A 23,057-nucleotide genomic window follows, 5' to 3' on the forward strand; every position below is an offset into this window, starting at 1 on the left:
CATGGTCCTTTTAATCAGAGAAGTGAAACATTTTTACACCTATTAAAATGACAGAGCTCTCCATCAGCCAAGTATAACAACTATATGCCCAACCCTCATCCGCATTGCAGCAAAAAAAGTGTGATGTTATAAATGTAAATTCTTAAAGTTAGCTTATGAGGAGAAAATAAATAGACCCAATCTCTCTGACTGACAGCAGCCCTTTGTTTTATCTGTCTCTAAGTTAGAGACAGTCTTCTAAGGTTTCTATGAATATTTCTATGGGCTGAGAGCTTGAGAAGAAAATGCTATGTCATCCAATCTCCTCTGCAAGCCAACACAAATGGAACGATAATGACGTTTCTGTGCTTTGTGCAGTCTGTAGTTGTGTAGAAACACAGCTGTCAAGTTGTTAGTTTAGAAAATTTAAAACATTCCTTCATTTGATCATAATAGTGATAAATGTGTTTGTAGACACATTTTAATTCATTGCAACTTCCTTGAGTTAAAATGTGAGTTCAAATTTCTAGCCTCTAGGAAACTTTTTTTTCCATCGGTACAATCAAAATAGGCTTTGTCCTATTTGCTCCTGGTTTAGGTAATTTCTGTATACTCTTTCCTACACATTCAAACTATAGACCAGGTACTAATCTGATGCATTTCAAACCCACCTCAGTAAACTTTGAAATAAATCTTTGAATAGCAAAAATAACATTAAAAAAATGTCAGATTGAAGTCTGAATTTTAAATTGTGACATCACCAGCTCTTGGGAAGTCCTGAAATGACACATAATAATTAATAATAATTGCTTACACTTATATAGCGCTTTTTCTGGACACTCCACTCAAAGCGCTTTACAGGTAATGGGGACTCCCCTCCACCACCACCAATGTGCAGCATCCACCTGGATGATGCGACGGCAGCCATAGTGCGCCAGAACGCTCACCACACATCAGCTATCAGTGGGGAGGAGAGCAGAGTAATGAAGCCAATTCACAGAGGGGGATTGTTAGGAGGCCATGATTGATAACAGCCGATGGGGAAATTTGGCCAGGATGCCGGGGTTACACCCCTACTCTTTTCGAGAAACACCCTGGGATTTTTAATGACCACAGAGAGTCAGGACCTCGGTTTTACGTCTCATCCGAAGGACGGCGCCTGTTTACAGTATAGTGTCCCCGTCACTACACTGGGGCATTAGGACCCACATGAGCCGCAGGGTGAGCGCCCCCCGCTGGCCCCACTAACGCCTCTTCCAGCAGCAACCTTAGTTTTTCCCAGGAGGTCTCCCATCCAGGTACTGACCAGGCTCACACCTGCTTAGCTTCTGTGGGTTGCCAGTTGTGAGTTGCAGGGTGATATGGCTGCTGGCAAACAACACACTCTCCTCGTCGGGGAATCGAACCCCGGTCTCCCGCGTGACAGGCGGGGATACTCACCACTATACTAACGAGGAGTAGTATAGTTGGTCCTGTTCCTGTCTTATGCTTTGAAATTCCTTTTTCTTTATAGCACAAATGTTGTGCTATACTCAATATCCCAGTGCTATATTCAATGACAGTCTATTTTTAGTTCAAGTGCAACACATGCTGGAAATTGACCACTTGCACTGCACTGTACTTTAACTAGATCTAATTAATGCATTTGTTTATGTGAATGCATGTGCATGTACTGTGCGTATACGCTCACTTACAGTAATTTCACTGTCTATTTAGAGAGAGAGAAAAAGGATAGTTATTCTCGTAATAATCTGTTGGGGTTGTGCATAAATATTTCCTGCATCCACTACAGAAAAAGGCAGATGGATATTTTTGCACGTTAAAAAAAGGCAATCTGCCTCTTCCAGCGTAAGTAGCATTTTTAATCAGTGCATAATTTTTTTAATTGTTAAATGATGTCATCTTTATTCCTGTGTTGCTGTTAATGTGCATAACTGGGGTATTTGCTTTTGGAACAGATTGCCATGTGTGACATTTCTTTTGTATGGAATCAGATAAGGTTTCAGTAGATACAGAATGGCTATTGTGCTTTAGAAGCTCACTAACTCCAGAACCAGTAGAGACAGTTTAGCCCGAATGGTGTCTTTTGCACTTCGGCTGTTTTAGTGCACTTCATTAATGCCTTTTTAGCTAAGACACGTTAAAACACCTTACAAACTTACAAACGGGGTGGCGGAGGCCACGAGCCCGCGCAGAACCGCGTTGGTCACACACACACTATGTTTAGTTTTGCAATACAGTAAATAAATTAACTCTCCCATCAGCTTCAAGTTTCCACTTTTATTCTCTGGTTTTATTTCACTGTCCACTGGGTAGACTTGTTCAATGTCCTTGAGGAAACCTGGGCACAGTCACAACACCAGTCTGGAATTGAACCTAGAACCCAAGAGCTGAAAGCCAACAGCACTCAACCCCTGTTGTGCGTTTAAAAACTTGGTTCCATTGGTTTAAATGGTCTTTTTTAGAAAGCGGAAATCGTTGAGATTCTTTGCAGAGCTGGAGACACAAATGTCAAAATGAACCAGGTAAGATTCTGGCCACTCTTTATCTGTATCATTTCATTCCTTGCTAATAAATGACCGTGTCTTTGGGAAGCTTTGTCAGAAGCGTTTACTGTCATGTGGAAAAACCTAGACAATGTGGTGGAAAAAAGCAAGAGGAACAAAAACTACTTGAAGAAGTTAAGACAGAAAGAGCGAGGTTTAGGATGGGAGTGGAAACAATATATAGTAGCTAACATGGATGGAGCACATGAAGGAATATGCTGTAGAATTCTGCATGTAGATAAATTATCCATCAGTGATGTTAATCCTGTCAACTCCTGATAGTTTTTTTGCCCACACACTCTCCTTGTCCCTCTCTTTCAGTCTCATTCTCTCTCTCTCGAGGTACATAATAGCAGCAAGTAAACACACCACCAAGTTACTAATGCATACATAGATAAATCAGCTGTCAAAAGGAATATAACATAATTATGCTGCATTTTGCATTCCGCCTACTTTGGGTGGTAAAAAAAACTTTCCTCTTTTTCTCGCCAGCTGTTCTAATTATGTATATACAAGTATTGTGTGACAGTGCATTTACTGGAGACACAAGTTCACTAACAGTACACTGGTGTGATGTTGAGATGTGGAAAAACACACATGCTATGTTTAGTTTTGCAGTACGTAAATGAATTCTCTGCGTCGGCTTCTCAGTGTGTCCTGTGAAAGCGTATTGCTCCATCACATCCCCTGCTTCTTTTCATTGGTGTTTCGGATCTGGCCTGTTCTGTCTGTCCTGGCCCTCGGGGTCAGCCGTCTGCTGCTGTGGTGTGACAACCCATATTGATCCTAGCAGGCAGCACAGAATCCTGCTCCGCTCCTCGGTTGAACATCTGCCCCTGGAACCCCTGCCCGCCCTCCACCGGCCCAGCTACCCCTGTTTCTGAACTCCAGCTGGGAGGACACAGTGATGCTGCAGCAGAGAAAAGCAACTTTGAACTGTCACAAAGAATCCACGTCTCTCAAGCACTCATCTCTCCCCTCCTTCCTGCGCCCTGCTCTCTCCCTCTTCTCCTGGCATCCTCTCCTTTTTCCCATCCAGTTTCAGGTCACTGAGTCACACTTGCTCTCTTATGTTATTAGCCTGTTTTTCCAGTTCATAGTCTTTGTACCATTCATCTAAAAAAACAAATAGGAGTGAAGAAATGTGTAAAGGATACTGTATATGATGAATCTGGTTCTCTGGCAAGGTAACGAAGGGTGAAGTCTTTTAACTTTAAACCTTTCCAGAAGGACCATCCGCATGTTGCCCTTCTCTGTAGGATGGGGAAGAAAAAGACTAAAGGAGATGCAGTTGGAGAACAAAGTCTTAAAATGATGATTAAGTGTAACGTTAGATCAGAGAAGCGTATCTTTCATCTTCATGTGTGTTTAAGGAGCCAAACCATCTGCTTGATCTGGCTCTCAGTTCTCTCTTGTCAAGAAATGTGTTGAATCCAAAATCATTGCAGGAAGCAGGAACAGACAAAGCGCAGGTTTCCGAGATCCACTCTGAGCTCTTTTTTTCTTTTTTTTGTGCTGTGCAATATTTCCTCTTTAAGAGCAGAAGATATTAATGATGACACTTGTGAAAACAACAGCAGATCATAATGGAAATGTCTGGGTTTTTCCCTTCTGGGACCTTAAATGAGTTTCTCATTGTCTGGTTAGTTTTGTAGGTACATTCCAGGCCCATATAGACCCAGGCTGTCCAAGAGGATGGAGCACCTACAGTACTATATAGTTACTACATATCATCCACCTGACCTTGCTTCATCTCTCTGGAAAGCTGAATTTCTTAGCCAGTGGTGCTGCCTTGTGTAAACTCTGACAATGTGGACACAAGAAAAGAAAATACAGTAATTGAATAAGTACCTTGCTGTAAATGGAATGCTGAAAACCTCAGGATGTTTTTTATTAAAGGCTTTCTTAAGATCATGTCACTTAAAGTACATAAAAGCCTCAGAAGAATTCCTGTTTTTCCCTTCAGCTAAACTACTCCACATGGAATACATACACCCCGGTGCAGAACTGCTGACCACACAAACTGACTCTTAATGAAACAATAAAACAAGCCTTCTCTCGCCTATGCTATCCATTTTAAAAATTCCACAACACTCCCCCCTCCTCCTCCTCTCTGTGCTCAGTTATTAATAATGCTCTAGTTGAAATGGACTAAGAATGTTTTTTTTTTCATCTTTCCTAGGACTGTAAACGAGCAAACAAGCAGAGACAGGTTTAGTGCTTTTATCTCCGACATAGCTCCCCAAGAGCAAGTCACACAGACCTCTGGACTGCAGGGCAGCACAGATGAAGGTAGAGGGAGATGTGCAATGTTCTCTCGTGTGTTCTTTTAGTCAAGCAAACACTCTTTAAATGTATTATAGAAATCTCTCTCTGTCTTTCCGCCCGCCTGTCTATCTGCATGCCTATGTACTGAATCCTTGTTTAAATCCTTTGTACATCTAAAAGAGGGAGAGAGCAGCCTATTTTCTTTGACACTGCTTTTAATTTAATTTTAGTTTCTTCAATCCTGGGGACTGTCCTGCTATGTGATGCAGGGCTCCTCTTAGCATGAATGCTATTTTTCATAACTGCAGCGACTGAATTTAATTTTAATATGGTTCTTTCATTGGTGCTTATAGATAATTGTTTTGTATGTTATTTGCTAGAATTTATAAACTTGCATCTACACTATGGCAGGTGTTACTGGGGTGTGACATTGACCTCTACTATTGCTTCTAATACTATTTAATAAACTCTGATGAGCCTCAGACATGCTAAGACTTATTTAATTGTAAATGCTGAAACACAATGACATGCCCATTGCACTTGGCAACAGAGTTTCTACAGTATATCCTTCTCTGCTTGTTTTAAGCTTCTGCCAGGGTGTTGTCTATTATATAACACTGGAGACTAATGGTCCTCAGTTTTCAGGACGTTTGGAATAATACCAATTTTAGGAGAACATAGATGTCAAAAGTGTGACATCCAGCTATTCTGGAGTGAAATTCCGAAGGGGAAAAAGAAAGGAAAGGGGGTACATCCATCAGCTGGTATGTGAACCCTGCCAGTTCAGTTTGTTCTGCCAGAGAGGCACAAGGTTGTCCTGAATGAATTAGTTCAAAACAGATCGCACACAGCCAGGGACCGAATCCAGGTTCCCTTTTATGCCTTTGCAAGTTTAGGATAAACACCCATAGAGTTTTACAATTCAGCATGGGACAGTCGACACTGTACCCCAGCGAGAAACAAAGAGACAGCTGTGGTACTATAAAACGCCTTGGCTTTCCCTGAAGCATAATTTAGATCTGGTGAATTTGGAGCAGAGTATAGTGTACTGACAACTGCACATATTTATTTGAGATTATCAACTCAAATCTAATTCGACTTGGGTGAAGGCAGATGCGAAATAAACAGTTTTAGCAGCTTTAAGTTTTTACGAAGATGCCATTTGGATTATTAGGTTATTATTTGATTATCCATTTGATTATGAGAGAATTGATTTAACTCCTGACACCTGTTACTATCCTTGTGACCACAAATTCAGTCCTCACTATTACACTAATACCTGGACACACACACATGCCGTCCACTTTATTTGGCTGTTCTCACAGATGATGTCCCCTGGCCAGTTGCATAAAACACCTTCCAATATGTGTTCCATCATTATGTCACTGGAACTGACATAAATGTTGATTTTTAACACATAAGCTCTTTTATGCAACCTGGGCCTACAATACCTCATGAGCAGAAGTGCCAAACTCAGCGCTATCCCAGCTCAGTGCAAGGTTAAGCTAAGCCACAGGTTAGATGAGAGCATTTAAAAAAGCCAATGAAAAATGTCAGCCAATAAAACCATTCTGTCAGTACAGAAGGTTCATGAAACTCCAGGCTCTTTACAGTTCACTATTCTCTCTTGTTAACAGAAAGCCAAATCAGACTACTGAGGGTGCAGCCCACGTCAACCTGACTAATAAATCCTGAATGATACAAATGATTTAAAAAAAATCATAGCTTTGACTTTTGGTTGTGTATTAAGGAAGGAAGGCGTGAGAGAAAGCTTTGAACAGAAAGTGACCCACCACACTAAACGTAATAGGCTTTTCCTGATAGCAATCTGGGGAAAATAAGAAAAAACTGAGCCATATCAGCACGCAGTTTTGACAAAACAAGGAGACTTTTTTCTCTCCTCATTATCTTTTGTTGTTACCACAGAATGTGAAGATTAGATAACTCTTCAGTTAAATAGCTTGGCACGTTTTTCAGAAACACATGCGCTTTGAAGCTCTGAGGCTTAAAGAACTGTTTAATAGCTTGTAAGGCCACAAGAAGGCAGTGATCGTATGGCAGAAAATGCTGACGATATCTCAGGCAAAGAGGACACTTAGGAAGTCTTTGTTGTTTAAAAGAGGAATGTGTAAGTGTGAATCACACTGACACATCTTGTCCTGTATTTGTGGAGCAGGAGTGTGGTCCTTACTGCTCAGACCGTGTCTCTCAAGCTCATCTATGAGCTAGATGGACCGAATGTTTACAAACTCTCTTTTCTTATCCTCGAGATAGGAGCCTGATTCAGTGTGCTGACACTCTACGGCTTCGGTTAATCACATCTTTAAAAGGTGTCGAGCAACTTTTAAATTCAGGAAACAAGCCATGAATTAGTAATCAAGCTTATTTAGACCCAGTGGTTGAACCATATATTCTTGAACTCCTAAAGCATATGAGAAACCTAAGAAATATAAAACTGTTCTCAGTTTTCAATACACTTCAATGCAGTTTGTATTTGTTTCTGATTTATGTTTCACTGTTGACACCGAAGAGGTCCATTGGGTTGTCTTTCTGCTGTTGAGGGTTTTGAATGCTTGAATCATATCTCCTCATAGTCTTTCCTGCTCAAGACTACAAAGATCCAGTTTTAGCCCTTCAGTAAAGGAATATATGCGGTTGCTATTCTCCAGACTGATTCTAGAGTAACAAAGGCATCTTTTTTTGCAATGTGGTGACCAAAAGTGTACACAATATTGTAAATTAGGATATACTAGTGCAGTGTAAAATTGTAATGTGAAATCCTTTGATTTACAATTCATGCTTTTAACTGGATGTTCCTAACATTGTATTTATCTTTTTATTGATTCTCTACATTGTGTACAACATGTAAAATAAAAAAATTCTTTACTTTGAGTGGTGAATGTGTGCCTTCAAGATTTTTCATCTTGATGACTGCAATTTATGGTAATATTCAATGCTCATCTCATCTTGCTCTGTCAACATTTCTGATAATGGATCTTATCATCATGGATTCTGGACAGGAATCTTAGAATACTAGGTTCATATGGTATATTTATTGCAATTATTAAGATTAAAGTTTTATTAAATCAGATTATAAATATTTGTTTTTGCCTTAATATAACAATACCTGCTGTGTGTATCTGTGCATATCAAACCTTGTGACTCTTTGTAACTGCCTAAGCCCTCATACTGTGTTTCAGAATATGTTCTACTAAAGTTGAGAGAGCACATTTTACCCCTTTTGTAAATTATTAGAATTAAGTTGTTTTCTAAACAAAACGCATTTGTAAAATATTTAACTTTCTCTGTATTCAACCATTTACCTCACTTTATGCACATATAAAACAAAAAAGCAAAAAACTGAGTGAACTTTATGATGTTTGCACTTTTTTCTAAGATCAAACATGGGTACATTCTACATTATTTGCACTTTGCCATTTTCAATTGATTCCACTATCTTGTAATTGACAAATAACACCATTCCTGGCATTACCCTGGAACACTGAATCTGTAAATCTCTCATTTAATTTCGTAGTTTTCCCTGCAGTCTTCAGGCCTGCATGTTTCTTCTCTCATGCCAATTATACATCACACTTGTGTAAACGTTTGATTTAGGGTTTGTGTAATACTGTGGTTTGAATTGATAGCATTGCTTTTACAAGCAAAACTGCTTAATGCGGAGGAAAAACAAGGACAGAATGTGAATTCTGGGTGCTGTTATCAAATACATACAGTATAGGTGCCAGCAGCTTCTTGTTACAACAGAGGATTGTTGGTTTTTCACCGCAGTTGTTTAAATGGAGAATTTGTCAATAAATTCAATAATAAATTAAATGGCAAGTATGAATGTTGGAAATGGAGCATTCTCCTCATTGTGAGCTTTGTGCAGAATACCCTTGCTTTGAATGAATGATTCTAGCAATTGCAGGAAGTTGAAGACTCTCACAGGAGCTTACTTTTCCTTTTGAAATTATAAAAAAAAAAACATTTGCTTTAGATTCTTAAATGCCCACCCTTGCCAAGATAGAGCTTATCCTATTTATTGCCCAAGAAACAGCATGATGAAGTTTGCTAATAATTCATTACGGCTTGTAACCAAGAGGCTTTTGTGAAAATAAAACCCATTAGGGTTTGCTTTGTCTGTGTAACTACTAAAACAAATGTTAACATTGTAAATTATGGCTGCTATTTTGTTTAAAAAAACGATAGTATTCATTACCCCCTTCTACCTAAATTATTAAAATCTAAGTTCAAAGTGTAGATGCTAAATTATTTAGAGAATGCCAAGGGAAAATATTTAATGCAATGTTTATGAGTTTATGGACAAGACATCGCTTCACCAGAAGCTCTGTTAAAAGATGTAAGAAGTAAAGATTAAATCTTGTTTTCTGGCACCTCCAGTATTTGGTGTTAAATACACTTTACACAGCAAACGGATAGACAGCAAAGTTTTGTTGTCAGGATTTTGTTGCTTTGACTCCTTTCCCTGCACATTGTCACTCACACCTGTCATCGACTCAGCTTGTCAATGTCACCTGAGCGCTGACACGAAGTTTTCATAAAACCATCTCGTTCTTCTGGCTTGATGTCATGACACCTCAAGGGAATTGAAGCGCATTCATTATCTCTGTTTATTTTATTTTAAGAAAAGCTTTTGAAACACAGGAAACCCTTAACTTTCCTTGTGTCCTTTCTGTCTGTGCCCACCACAGTAACGCCGTCCCTGAACCACAGGGGACTGCAGCGGTCGATAACTGCGCAGAAGAACGGGATGAATAAAGGTCCTTTTTTTTGTTGTTAGTTGTTAAGAAATGCCATTTAACTGTTACAAAGCGTGCGCGACATAATTAATCATCATTACACTTGTTCCATTCCTTGGTGTAATGAAGGTCGAGGTTATGTTGCTGTTCACCTTTTGCAGAACTGTATGCGCTCTGAGAAGCACTGTAACTAGACAAATCACTTTGAAATGTCAGCTCTGCAGAGTCTGTCTGGTGGTTAAAGGATTTTAGCTAAGAAAAAAGCAGTTTAATTTATGGTTTTTCTTCGGGTTGTTGTTGTTTTGTGGTGACACAGACAATAACTCAGCATTATCATTGCATCAGCATTCCACCAGCAATGCAAATTTCCTTCAGCCACTGAAGGAACAAGACTCCCTTTGGCATATATGTTGATGATCCTTAGTGTACTGTATAAAGCAAATACACTTTCCTACTAAGTCGTTGCATCTAGCCAGTGATTATTAAAGTACTACTTGTGTAAAAAATTACAACATTTTTCATGAAGTTGGTATCTAAACAAAGAGAATAAAATAAGCACCACACTAAAATAGATCCAAAAGAAAAGAAGCACAGGAAAAGTTACAGTGCCCATTAAACAGGAACATCTGCATGCAATTGCACAGCCCTTCTGTCTTTGTATGTGGCACCCAGGGAGGGCCCTTCCAGAGACTGGATGTGTGTGACCTCCCAGAGGCACTCAGGTAGCTCTTCCTCTTAAAAGCCAGCTGTGCTGCTGTTTTCTGCAGCCAAAACTCCAACAGTCCAGCTGTTCACCTGAGAAACAGGATTTAGACAGATGACTGTTGTTCTTATTATTTTGGGGAATTATAGGTTGGAATATCCTGTGGATTCTTTTAGCTCCCATAAATTGTTGGGAAAATAATTTGTCAACCTTCAGTCCTGTAAGAATCTTGCAAAGAACACTGCTTTAAAGTGTTTGATTTTAGATGCAATGGTACAGAATTTTGTCATGTTTGATATTGCACATTACATTTGTCTGACATTACAAGCCATACAGGAATATAGAATTAATTTAAAGATCCAAGTTAAGGTTTATTCCACGATGAAAAGAAAAGAAAAGAAACACAACATTTCAGCTGTGACGCCTTCTTCAGGTGTGGTAATTTAAAGATAATTCACTTTTGTATATAACGAAAAAAAACACATTTGATTGACAATACCAACAGCCTATCTCAGCCATCCCTGATCATAGATTTCTAGGCAAAGTCAGACGAAGTTTAGATCTCAAGAGTGTTGCTCTTCTGGACTGATTCCTCTAGTTTGGTTCAGTAGCTCCAGTTTTGTTTTCAAAACACACTGTTTTCTAATGCATGTACTGTACCAGTCTGTCATTGATATCCCATGGAAATGTCTCAAATACATTGAAATACAGTATGAAATTGATTATTTGTTGAAATATTGTTTTAGTAAGGATTTAGGTACTTGGCTTTCTAAATGAATTTTGAAAGGACAAAAGGATTTTCTGTTGTTAATGCTGAAATTAGTACAACAATATAATCTATGACTGATAGACCATTTGCATCACTTCTTCTCTCCCCTAGAGATTTTTTTTTTCTACTATCTCCTGACTTAAGGAACTATTTGTCTTCATCAATCAATCAGTTCACCTTAACTTTTCCAGACTGGTCTTGTCTTATCCTTGGAGATTAAAATTACATCTGTGAGATTGCCACACTTTCATTAAGGTAAAAACTCAGCCTCTTCAAATCAACCTACAGAGAGTAACTACTGAAAGGTCTTTGGGGGCTTTGGTGTATAAAATTTAGCCTTGATGTTCAGTTAAGAGAAGTATATTAATGGAACATGCTCAGAGCTACAGTACCTTAAATCAGATGCCTTATAAGATCACATCATGCTCAAGTACAGTAATAGGAAGCTGAATTATTATAATGAAAGACATTGTTAAAGTGGAACAGCAATATCAATGAAAAGAGTAGATTATTACTCTTCCTTCTTGGCACAAACAATTTTCCATACTTTTGATTTTCCTGGCTGCTGTTTTTTTATATTTTGCATTTGACATTAATTTAAAGCAATTTATTTCATACTAAATTCACTTGAAACACAGGTTCAATATATAGTAAACATGGCATATAACTATATTTTAATATGATTACATTACTTATATTCCCAAAATGTTGAGCAATAAATGAAGATTGAATCTTGAAAATATTTATTCAGAGAAAAAAGAATTTGCTTAAATCATAATAAAGGCTGTATCTTAAAAAAATGGTTGAAGTGAATAATGCTACTGTATGCTGAATCAAGAACGGGTCATTGCAAATACACCATTATTTATTCTTCTTTTGGCAGTGTGAGACTGATCCACCCAGAATAATCATTGTGCTCACTGTCTAACATTACTATATCACATTGCTCGGCAAAAACTTCACACAGTCCACTATTATTATATATCTTTCCCAGTACTCATTATTGCATTAGTTCCTCTTTGCTATCTGTTTCAAAATATCTCCCGCAGAGAGGAAAAATCCACCATATAAACATTCTGTTATTATTCTGAACATTATTCATATCTGCTTTCATTAGGATAGAATTGAAAGCAATGTAAGATCCACTGCAGAGTGAAAATAATGTCATCTTTTCCATCAGCTCTTGAAAAGAATAATGTGCTGAAACTCCCACACACGTAATACACCAATCAAATGGACCTTGAGTTGAGAATATAGTGGAAGAATATGGTTATTGTTGACAAAAGCAGCTCAAAACAGCCTTCAAGATTGAAGCTTTATATTGATTAGAAACTTGCACCAATATTCTGCTGCTGCTGCTCTCTCTTTTAGACCTCTTTTGTTCACACCTGTGATGCACATCGGGCACTGAGCTTACTGAAAACACACTAGAAATACAACAAGATACCCTAGACTGATAGTCACAGCAAAAATAAACAGCACACATTCATCCCAATCAAAGCTACAGGTTAAGATATAATGTAGCATAAATCTGTTCATATTATCCAGGGAAGAATAGGTCCTGAGACCTAATTGCAAGAGTGAACGATGTGCGATAACAGCTTGGGTATGGCATGTGAGAAAATGTTTTGAGTTCCATGCTTATGATTGATGACCTATGTAGGGATGATTCATGGCTCTCCCCATGATGAATGAGAAAGGTCATTTAAATTGTCTGCTCCCTAGTTCCATCCACTGTGTTTGAATTATGTAAATGGTGGTTTGATTCTAAAGCTTTGAATTGATTGCTGTCAATGAACTTTGGTACACTTGAAGATCTAAAGTAGAATCAAATCTACCTTTATGGCAAGACAATTATGTTGGTAAGCAAAAGTGGCGCCTTACCGATGCAGTTGTAATGAGTACCTAGAGATGTGAAGAGATGTATTTCATTATGTATTCATCCGCCTGCTCATTCTCTACTGTCTCTTTACATAGTCCATTTCACTTTCAGTAGAAAGCAGCACAGCTTCCAAATCTTACTGTATTTCCCATATCACATATAAACGTATTTTCATATTACTGGCTCATAGATAGCTATTGTTTAGCCAGTTTTCATATTATTTTCCAGCATCAGAATAACCACCACATGTAAAGGAACACTAATATATTCCAGTGGGGCATCATTTTTATTCTACTCATGATAAAGTTATTCTCTATCTCATTTTCTGCCTGTGGCACTCAGGTGTTATGAGATGTCTCTCTAGTTTGTGGGATCAAATTATGTCCCTTTGGAAGCCATTATAAATCCTTTAGAAATATATACTAAAGGGACTTTTAGGTACATAATCTTCACACATCACTCCTCTGGACAGCATCCTGTCCTTCATTACAGGTTGTTTTGTTCTTTTCCATAGGATCTTATATTTATTTCAATCAGCAATTCTGTGTTTTTCCTCCCATTTTTGGAATAGCAAAGATGTTAATCAGCTTGTCTAACAGCTACAGTCCTTGTAACCACAGGTGAGGTGAGGAGAGTGCATGCCTTCCTCTGGATATGAAGGCTTGTCAGAGCCACCCATCGTTTTTCTGCATGGCAAATCCTGCAGTATCCTTTCACAGGAGAGTTTCCTTTGACTGGATTCTGATAGCACTGCAAGCTCATTGGTTGACTGGAATGCAACTTTTACTCCAACAGGTGTTCTGGACAATAGGCCTTAGCCTTTACTCCAAGAAAAACATCTTTAGGATCTGAGACACTCCTTCTCTGTTTTTATTTTTATTAATCTGATGTCAGAGTTGGCACCCTGATCTCATTAGAGCAAGGCTTGGCCTGTTGAGAATTGGATGTGAGACAGCTAAAGAAAACCAGCCATAAGTGTTGTCGGTGGACCAGAATTTCCAGACCAGTGCTACACTACAGTGACTAGAAACTCTAGGAGGTGCCTTCCTTCAGATGAGACTTAAAGCCAAGGTCCTGATTGCTTGTTCATTAAGAATCCCATGGCAGTGCTTATAAGATTAGGGGAGTTAGCCCTGCTTTCCTGGTGAACTACTGTATGGGTTTGGACAATCTGGCCTCCCTGTATTTCAACCTTAATTCAATTCATGAAGGAATTTCCCACTTCTCCACCTGATCTGCTGTGTAGTGGAGACCCAAATGCATAAAGGCAACCACACGTTACCCAGGTGTGTGCAGCACTCCAGAAGGGGATTAAGTGCTGCATGTGAAGTGCTTTGAGATCTTTCAGGATGAAAAGCACTACATAAATGCAAGGAACTACTTCTGTTGTTTTTTCAGGAAATAACCAAAAGAAAAAAAACAACAGATACAAATCATTGGTTCTTTTAATAATTATATACATTTATACTTGCATCTGTGGGATTTCAGATGTTATGAAGTTATATTTAATGTTATATGTAACTTTTTGAGTTCCTCTCTGATCAATATAATCAGACTTAAAAAACAACGTTTTTACTGATGAAATGTTCCTTTATCGTTTAGTAAGTGGTTCATGATTCATGGTTTAGTGAACAGGGCTCATTATCAGAAAAATGTCATTGTTAGAAAAATGATTTTTTATGTCTTTTATCTTATTCTTCTTCTTTTAAACCCAGTTCAGGCAGTCACCTGAATTTATAAACATTCTAAAAAAAGGTAGCAGAACTTGTTGTTGTGAACAAGGGCTATTGAGTTTGTCCATGGATCATATTTTAACAGAAACTTAGCATGTTCTCAAACGATAAAAATGTGTGCATTTAAAAGCTTGGACACAAAAATTCTTTTTTTCAGATATTAAGGGTACTTTTTAAAATCACTGTTGTTTTGATATAAATATATATATTTAGTGATGCCTCACTTGATCTGAACCTTCATACTAAATTGTATCTGAGAGCCTACAGCAATACCTATCAGTACTGTATGTCAATTTGAAGCTTTTAAGGTTGATCTCCTACAGCATCAAGAGTTTATTGTCAGTTTTTTGACAGGATATAGTCAAGTTCAGCTTTTACAATTTTATGTTGCGTACTGAGACCTGGGAATTTTACTTTATACAGACGGAAGGCTATTTATAAAGGCACTTAAAATGCTCATTAATCTGGGATCTGTGAAAGTGTTTTGAGCTGTTCCTGATGTTTTGTGTTACAGGCTGCTAGGGTCAGGAAAAAGCAACAGTCTCATGAATCATTTTGTATAGGACCCAGCTGAGCTTACTGGGAGAAGGGCAGCCCGGAGACAGCAGTCAAGGCTGACACAGAACAGCTCTGAATAAAAAAATACAAGAGTATCCCCATCAATCAAATAATACCCAAACAACGTTATTTATTTAGAAGGAAATAGTCTCCTGTATCAAATTGTTCTCTGCATTCCTGGATATTTCTTACAAGTCTGTCATGAGAGTGTCATCCTTTCTGCTGGTTACTCTCATTCTGTCCACCTGGCCTTGTCTTTCAATTCCTCATATGCTGCAGTGCTTCCTCTGTCTACAGTTTGTCTTCCTCACCCTTCCCCTCTATTTCCCATGCTTGTTTTGCCCATCTCCTCTCTATGTCTTCCTCGTCATCCTTCCTTCACTCGGGGACAAAGGGATAGAGGGCACACTGTATAAATAAATTAATGATTTCACCTTCACACCTCCCTTGCTAATTAGCTGAGCCTGCCTCCGACGTTAAAGCTGCGTCTGGGGAGCAATGCTATTTGTCTTGAAGAATTACTGGCAAGGGCTTTGTGCTTTCTAATCCCGGAGACACCGCACAGAATTCCGCTTTTGTGTCACTGCGGCCGCTGTCAATCCAATTTAATGATTGTAATGATCATTTAGCTCGCTCGCAGAGGCAGGGGTCTACTCCGACAGTCACAGCACATCTTGTGCCCCCCCCGCCCTGCCACCCCTGGAAGGTATCTTCATTTCTCTCATCTCTGCTGCTCTGTTTAAAAGGTCTCATGGTGCAAGGAGGTGGGATAGCAACACTGAAGCACGTCTTCGGCATCTTTTTGATTTTATCCCTTTTTCTTGCCCAGGCCGATAGCACGTGCGTGTATGTACACTATACTTTATATTCTGTCAGATCAGCCACCTATTAACCCCAAATGCAGTGCTCAGCTTCGCTTTCAGTTTTTCAGCATTCAAGTCTGCCAGCTGTTGCTGTTTTTTTTTTTTCCTGAACCATAATAGATAATGGGCAGTAGTGATGGCAGCTCAGTTATGGAACTGGGAAAGGGGATTTTTAAATTGGTAAAAACTACGAAAGAATGTACTAGAGATGCAGACCCACTCGTAAGGCTGACAAAGGCATGATTGTCAACAGAGAGCAGAGAAAGAGCGGTGAAAATCCTGAAACAACTGGTATCTAGTAAATTGAGCACTGGTTCAGAGGTTCTTCTTGACAAAACAAAACAGACCATCTGTTTTCTGTTACACTGTCCATCGGTGCACAACTCTGCCTCCAAACTGCCTGACGTTCTCAGTCATCTGTAGCTCCTTTTCTTGTAAACATGAAGTATTTATTATGTGTGTGGAAAACATAAATTAACATTACCCTTCCCTTGCATTCCCAGTTTTATAGCTGACATAAATGAACATGCTCAAGAGTACAAACAAGAAGAGGCTATTTGGACCATCTCACCAGAGTTGTAGTTAGTAGCAATTTGACTGGAGGATCTCATCAGCTTGAATGACATGGCTGGGTAGTTGGATCCACACACCCACAAGCCTTTGCATAAAGAAGTGCCACATGTTCTTGTTTTAAATTGACTATCGTCAATATAGTTTCCACTTGTGTTCTCTGCTTTGTTTAACGATTGATCGTTCAGAAATCTTACTGTTCCAAGACTAATAAAGTTTAATTTTAGCTCGTCAGTGTAAGATGTCGAAGATGTGTTTTAGGCTGATACTTGCACTGTCTTAGGCAGAAGAAGCCTTGAACATATTTTAAATTAATAATCAACAATTAGTGTTCTGTAGGAACACAGAAGCCACAGAGTGAGGAAGTAAAAAAGGCCACAGCTGCATATTCACCTAGTAATTTACCTGCCCTGAAAGTGCTGTTCACACAGCCTGCATTCCACCTTTGTTTGATCCAGCAGGCACGGGAAACAGAGCTAATTACCCTTTCTCAAACATGAAAAATAGGAAAAAGACTTTAATATCTTATTCTAGCCCTGTTCCTACCTCACCTCGGAGCTGTTTCCATTGATCACAGTGGGGTGTATCATGCATCCGCAATCCAGATGTGGTGTAAATACCTTGGAACTTGCGCAGCTCTGAGTGTGTTTGACTGAGAAGCTGTTCTGAAGATCCCTGTCTACCAGGTGTTAATGTTTTTCCTGTCTGCCTGGCTGGCTGTCAGCAGCAAACTTGCAATGCATTGATTTTTTTTCTCTTTTTCACTCTTAAACATTGTGTTGGTAAGATTTTACTTATTTATTTTTAAGCAAATCCCAAGGAAAGGGCTGCCTGCGCTACATTCTCAAAACAAAGCCAGCAAGCTGGTCCGCCTGCAGGGGCTCCGTTAATAATGTTGTTCCAGTTCAGGCCTTAAGCTGGTTGGGGGCTATTATGCTTGAGGGCTAACTCAGAGGGATGGCAAACACGCTCGGAGGCTTAGGGCCACGAAAATGATTTTGCAACTGCTACGCAAAGATTTGTCCAAGCTCAACGTAACTGTGAAATGGCAGTGCGTGTTCTTTAAGCCCAGCACTCCAGGGGCGCCAGGACTTCTTTTTCAACTGCCGATCCTATTTCCATTCCCCGCGTTTCCTGCCGTGACCCAGGCTGCTTCTTCAAGTGGTGTGGCTTGTGGCGAATAGGTCAATTTCTGCGTAACTGCAGTGTTACCAAGCAGATCCCAGTGCAAACTCACTCTGACATTTATTTTGTTCATTTGCAATTCCTTTGTTCAATGCGCGAATGGCTGTAGGCTTAAAATATGGTGGAAGACATTTACCTATCAGCATCATTCAAATTTACCCATCCTCATGTAATAGGGAAGAAAATTGTCTTCCAAGTGCTATTTATTTCCGAATGACAGACAAATATTGGTACAACAGCACTGCCATTACAAATATAAATATAGACTTCATTTGAGGCATGGCAGTATGGTGGTTAGTATTGTCGCCTTTTGAGCCCTGGGTTCAATTCCAGGCTGGGGTACCTTCTCCGAGGAGAATTCTCCTCGTGTTGGTGCAGCACTTATCCAGCTCCAGCTTCCTCCAAGCTCCCACTGACATGCAGCTTAGGTTTGATAGACTATGGTGCACTGCGCCCCACCAGAGTGTGCTCACTGGTCCCCATCACCCGACTGTAAATGACATAATATGGCACCATGCATGGTCAACACCAGTCCTATTTTGAATACAATTACTCTTTTCATGCTCTACTTTCATGACAGTCCATTTAAATGGTTTGCTACACAAAAATATGTAGGGATACGATAATGGGATTTTGTCAAGTTAAAAATTCCCCCATACTTCTATTTTGTCCTTATATGACTGTGACCTTGGAACTTAAACAGTTACTGCTCAAATTATTTTTTATCCCTCCCACATCAATACCAATATTGAGATTATTTTTTTGATGTTAAAGAAATTTCATTTTTAACTACACAGAAAATGAAATTTCACATGTTCACTACCCTTGAATCAGCAGAAAAAATGCCTACATTTCTCATTTCACACTGCATTTTAATTACACTATTCAGTGATGTGAAGTCTTTCTATATTTAATATATTGTTATCTTGGACTGTCTTATAGAAATACTATGAAAAATAGAGATGGTTAAGAATAGACAGAATAGGTAGAGTTATTGGAAGTTATTGGCAGAAAAGAAGGTCGAGAATCCGAAGATGAATTTTTCAGCTGAGCATGAAACATTGAATTTAACACTTATATTAATAGTTGAATTTAAAACCCTCATAGACAAAGATCACTCAATTCATTGACACATCCTGATGTCTCAGGCAGTCCAAAGACTGGCAGTGCACGTAACTGAACTGACCATCAGTTTAGCCATTATATACATTAGGGGTGTGATAAGTAGCAAAACCCGACATCTTAAAAATAAACTCCAAATATTCTTGAAATAAATTAATTTGAAACTTAAATTTATTTCATGTAGGCCCCAGATCATTTAACTCAACTATGTGTCTCAACTAAGATGATTTATTGTATCACTGAGTTTGTGAGGCCTCTATAGAGACTCTACCATTACACTACTGTTTACAGTGTTCAGTTCTCATGCACCTTCACTTTAAAATAAATGCCTATAGGGAGATAATGTCAGTATTAGGATAGATTATACTAGCATGAAATATGATACAACACAGCCTAGGATGTTAATTTGTAATAGAATACAATTAAAACTGATAAAAAGGTGTTTTTGTTTGGGAGTTTGCACTGTGTCTAGTGTGATTGTTACAACATCCCCATGCATTATGTCAGTCAAACCTTTTCTTTTTTTCATCTTTTTCTCAGATCTGAATCTGCATAGTCCAAGGAGCATTATAATAAACTTCACAGAGGAAAGAACTGTAATTAGTTGTTATTAATGCCTGGTCCCTCCTTTGTCATCTGGCAGGACCATATTCCCTGGACATTTAGAAAGACCATGTTTTCCTGTACAGAGCTCAGCAGTCAAATGAACTACATCGTCCCCTGAATGGGCTGTTCTCCTCTGGCTTTCCCACCTGATATAAACCTGCTGAAAGGCAGGTCATGGTTGCTCAACAGTGCATAAAAACCCATTTCAGTCTATTAAGATGCAAGGAGAGGCAGAAAGCAAAATAAACAAATAATTGAAAAGAAAAATGCTGATGATAAAGCAATACCATTGATAACTTTACCATGGTAACTAAATACCACAATACTTAGGGGTTGTCTTGTGCATGAGCTGGTAAGGTGATTTTTAAAGCATTTTATTCCAGAATTTCGAATAAAATGCAGAATGTGCTCTGTAGACACAACTAAAAAAAAACAATGAATAGTCACAACTTAAAAAAATGAAATAGTATTTTGATTCCTTGAATGTGCTTCTGTAGTACAAACTACTTTATTTGAAAACATATTACAGCACATTTTGTACTAGAGCTAAAGGCTAGGAAATCCATCCTGTGTGCTTTTGTTGTGCTTCGTTTTTGCTCTTTGTTCTTAGCTAACTTTGTCTTATTCTTTGGTGGCATTTGCAATGCATTTCTGCATTGCAAAGGTATTTACATGGGACTGCATAAAAAAGCCCTGATGCACTCTTCAGTGTAGATCAGAATATATTGTGCTTAAATTCAAAAGACTAAGAACCCTGAAATGTACAGACCTAAGCAGTGGAAGATAGCAAGATGTCAAGAATGACAAAAGTGACACCTTTAGCAGTACCAGTTAATGTCCATATACTCTTCAAACAAAATTACTTTTGTTCTTAGTGTCAATAATTATTGTGTGGGGGACCTCCACTGAGGAGATTAAATATATTCTAAGGGTGCTACGTTTAGCTATCTAATTTCTCAGGATAGGCAGTTACACATTTTCATCAGTTAATATTTTGACTCCCATTTTACAGCACACTCAGAAAGAGGCAGAGCATGCAAAGAAAATCAAAAATGTTGTTCATCTCCACTCCATCTTTCTATAATTCCCTCTGAATTGCACTCTCTCTTGATCTTCACATGCGCCATACTTATTCATGTTACAGAAGAACCATGCTGCATCTTGGAGCACATGAGAAAATGATTTTCTGTTTTTGTTGTCTCAAAGACTGGCAGAGAAATTAATCAGTTACAAAGTCACGAGTTTATGCACGACTCATTAGGGACATCCCACAAACCACAGAAAAATCAAGGTTGAAGCAATGCACAGAGTTTTGCTCAAAATCATTGTGGGTTTAGCTCATTAGCTGCCCAGTGTCACTTTCCAAGCACCTCCGCTTTAATTGAAAAAAAATGCAAAAAGTGGTAATTTCCATCAGATTCTAAAAATACAATGTGATTGGGTTGTTTCAATCCACACAAAGTGGGATGGAGTGGGATGGAGTGTAAAAACTAATTACAAACTGAAATATTTGTCTGCCCTGCAGGCAAGAGGGCTTTTAGCTTAGGATCTAATTCAGATGCTTCTTGGATGAAGCCAGGGTATCAGGGTCCAGGGTATCATTGTATCAAGTTCCAGACCCTCACAGCCGTTTGTGTAACGATGTACTACTTGGTCTCTGTTTTAAATGCACTTTTGAATCATCTTTGATTCCACTTCCGTCTTCTGGTTTATGTCTCACTGTTGATTCTTATGAAGCCGCAATGAGAGGACCTTGTCAATATCCCTGAGGGTTTCTCATCTAAAAGTTTTAAGTATAATAGCTTTTAAGTCAGAAGCCATATCACCCTGCAGCTCTCAACTGGCTACCCACTGAAACTAAGCTGGGTTGAGCCTGGTCAGTACCTGGATCGGAGACCTCTGGGGAAGACCAGTGGTACCAGTAAGGGGGGCCCACCCAGCGGTCTGTGTGGGTCCTAATGCCCCGGTATAGTGGCAGGGACACTATACTGTAGTGTGTGCCGTCTTTCGGATGAGACGTTAAACCGAGGTCCTGACTCTCAGTGGTCATTAAAGATCCCCGGGCGTTTCTCGATAAGAGTAGGAAGTTATCCCGGTGTCCGGGCCAGATTTCCTACCTCTGCCTTTACTGTGGCCTCCAAATTGTCCCCATTTATGATTGGCTTGCACTTGCCCTGCAATGGACTGGCACCCCCCAGGGTGTACCCTGCCTTACGCTCGTTGCTTGCCAGGTAGTCTCTGGCTTCCTGCGACACTGTATGGTATAAAGCTGTTTGGAAAATGACATGACATATTAGCTTTTTAGTGTAAGACATTGCTTTAGGCCTGTGAAGGTAATTGGGTGGCCTTCTCAGGATGTCTCCAGAGCAGATTTTTGTATGGTATTCTGCAAAATATTACACAATATTCTAAATGAGATCTTTGTAGATCATTGCACAATTGTAACATCCCTTGAAATTCTGAATTTCTCACTGAACTGCAGGAGAGAGCTTATACAGCTCCAATTTATCAATGTGGGCATCATCACTCTTCATCTGAAACATTCTGAGAATAACAAAATTAATTTCAAAGTTTTAAACTGAAGGAAAAAATAAATGAGTAAAGAAACAATGTAATCCTGTTATTAATGGGGTTTTGCTAGGTGACATTAAATTGCATGTATATTAGTTGAAATTGCAAAGGAACAAGTAAAGGTTTGCAGGGGAAAGTGGCTGGTGTGGATGATTGCTGAGGGCGGTCAAGGGAGCTGTGAACAAGAAGGTTACTCATATTAGGTGGTTGCCAATATGAGATGATGGGGCGGTCAGAAAAGAGTGTACCAGTGGAGAGAACATCCTGTAAGAGGGAAAAGTTGTCATAAATGGTCCTGGGGATAGAATGTGTTTTAGGGTGGTAGGGAAGCACCAAAGGTATGCAGTTGTGAGGCCAGGAGGTCCTGATCGAATTGATAATCCAAGGGCTGTTTTCAGCTCAGGTGATGGCCCTGTCGATATCATGGGGTATCCCCCGTTGATGACAGAAAAAGGGCAGCCCTCGGATCATCTACTTCAAATTACTCTAAGTTCAGTTCTAGACATCTAGATGCATAAAAAGTAGCTATCAGGCACGATTGTCATAATTTGTAGTTTGGTAAAACCTTTGACTTAATCGAGGCCTTAGTTTGAAGACTTTCACGACAAGTTCCACTGGAGACGTATATATTTGTATTTTAAAAACAAAGTAAAAGTTTCTCGATGTACAGAGATTACAAAGAATTTGAAAATCCATAAGAAAGGGGCTATTAATAATGTTTGATTCTATCATTTGACAGACTGGAAGGTTACCCTCTCCATCAATAAATATGATAACTTACTCACAAAGGACAGTGAAACTACTAATCTTTAGCTTCTGAAGAGGTTTAGTCATTTTACTTTTAAAGGATGCCTGAACAATTATCTTCAGGAAATGAGGTAAATGACATTCCAGCTTTGACTGTACTGTACTGCACTTGGCTTCTTTTGAAGTAGAGAAGTA

General features: G+C 39.0%; 1 long non-coding RNA gene and 1 other non-coding gene across 2 annotated transcripts in view; both read right to left on the bottom strand.

Moving 5' to 3' along the window:
• The window catches only part of LOC148654154 (uncharacterized), a 57,722-nt gene that overhangs the window by 25,395 nt on the left and 9,270 nt on the right, over window positions 1–23,057 (bottom strand). The window lies entirely within an intron of this gene.
• Window positions 1,365–1,436, bottom strand: trnad-guc (transfer RNA aspartic acid (anticodon GUC)). Its single transcript has one exon. It is a non-coding gene; the product is annotated as a tRNA-Asp (tRNA).

Source organism: Lepisosteus platostomus, chromosome 10 (assembly GCF_059453375.1).
Source record: "Lepisosteus platostomus isolate fLepPlt1 chromosome 10, fLepPlt1.hap1, whole genome shotgun sequence".
Lineage (NCBI taxonomy): Eukaryota > Metazoa > Chordata > Actinopteri > Semionotiformes > Lepisosteidae > Lepisosteus > Lepisosteus platostomus.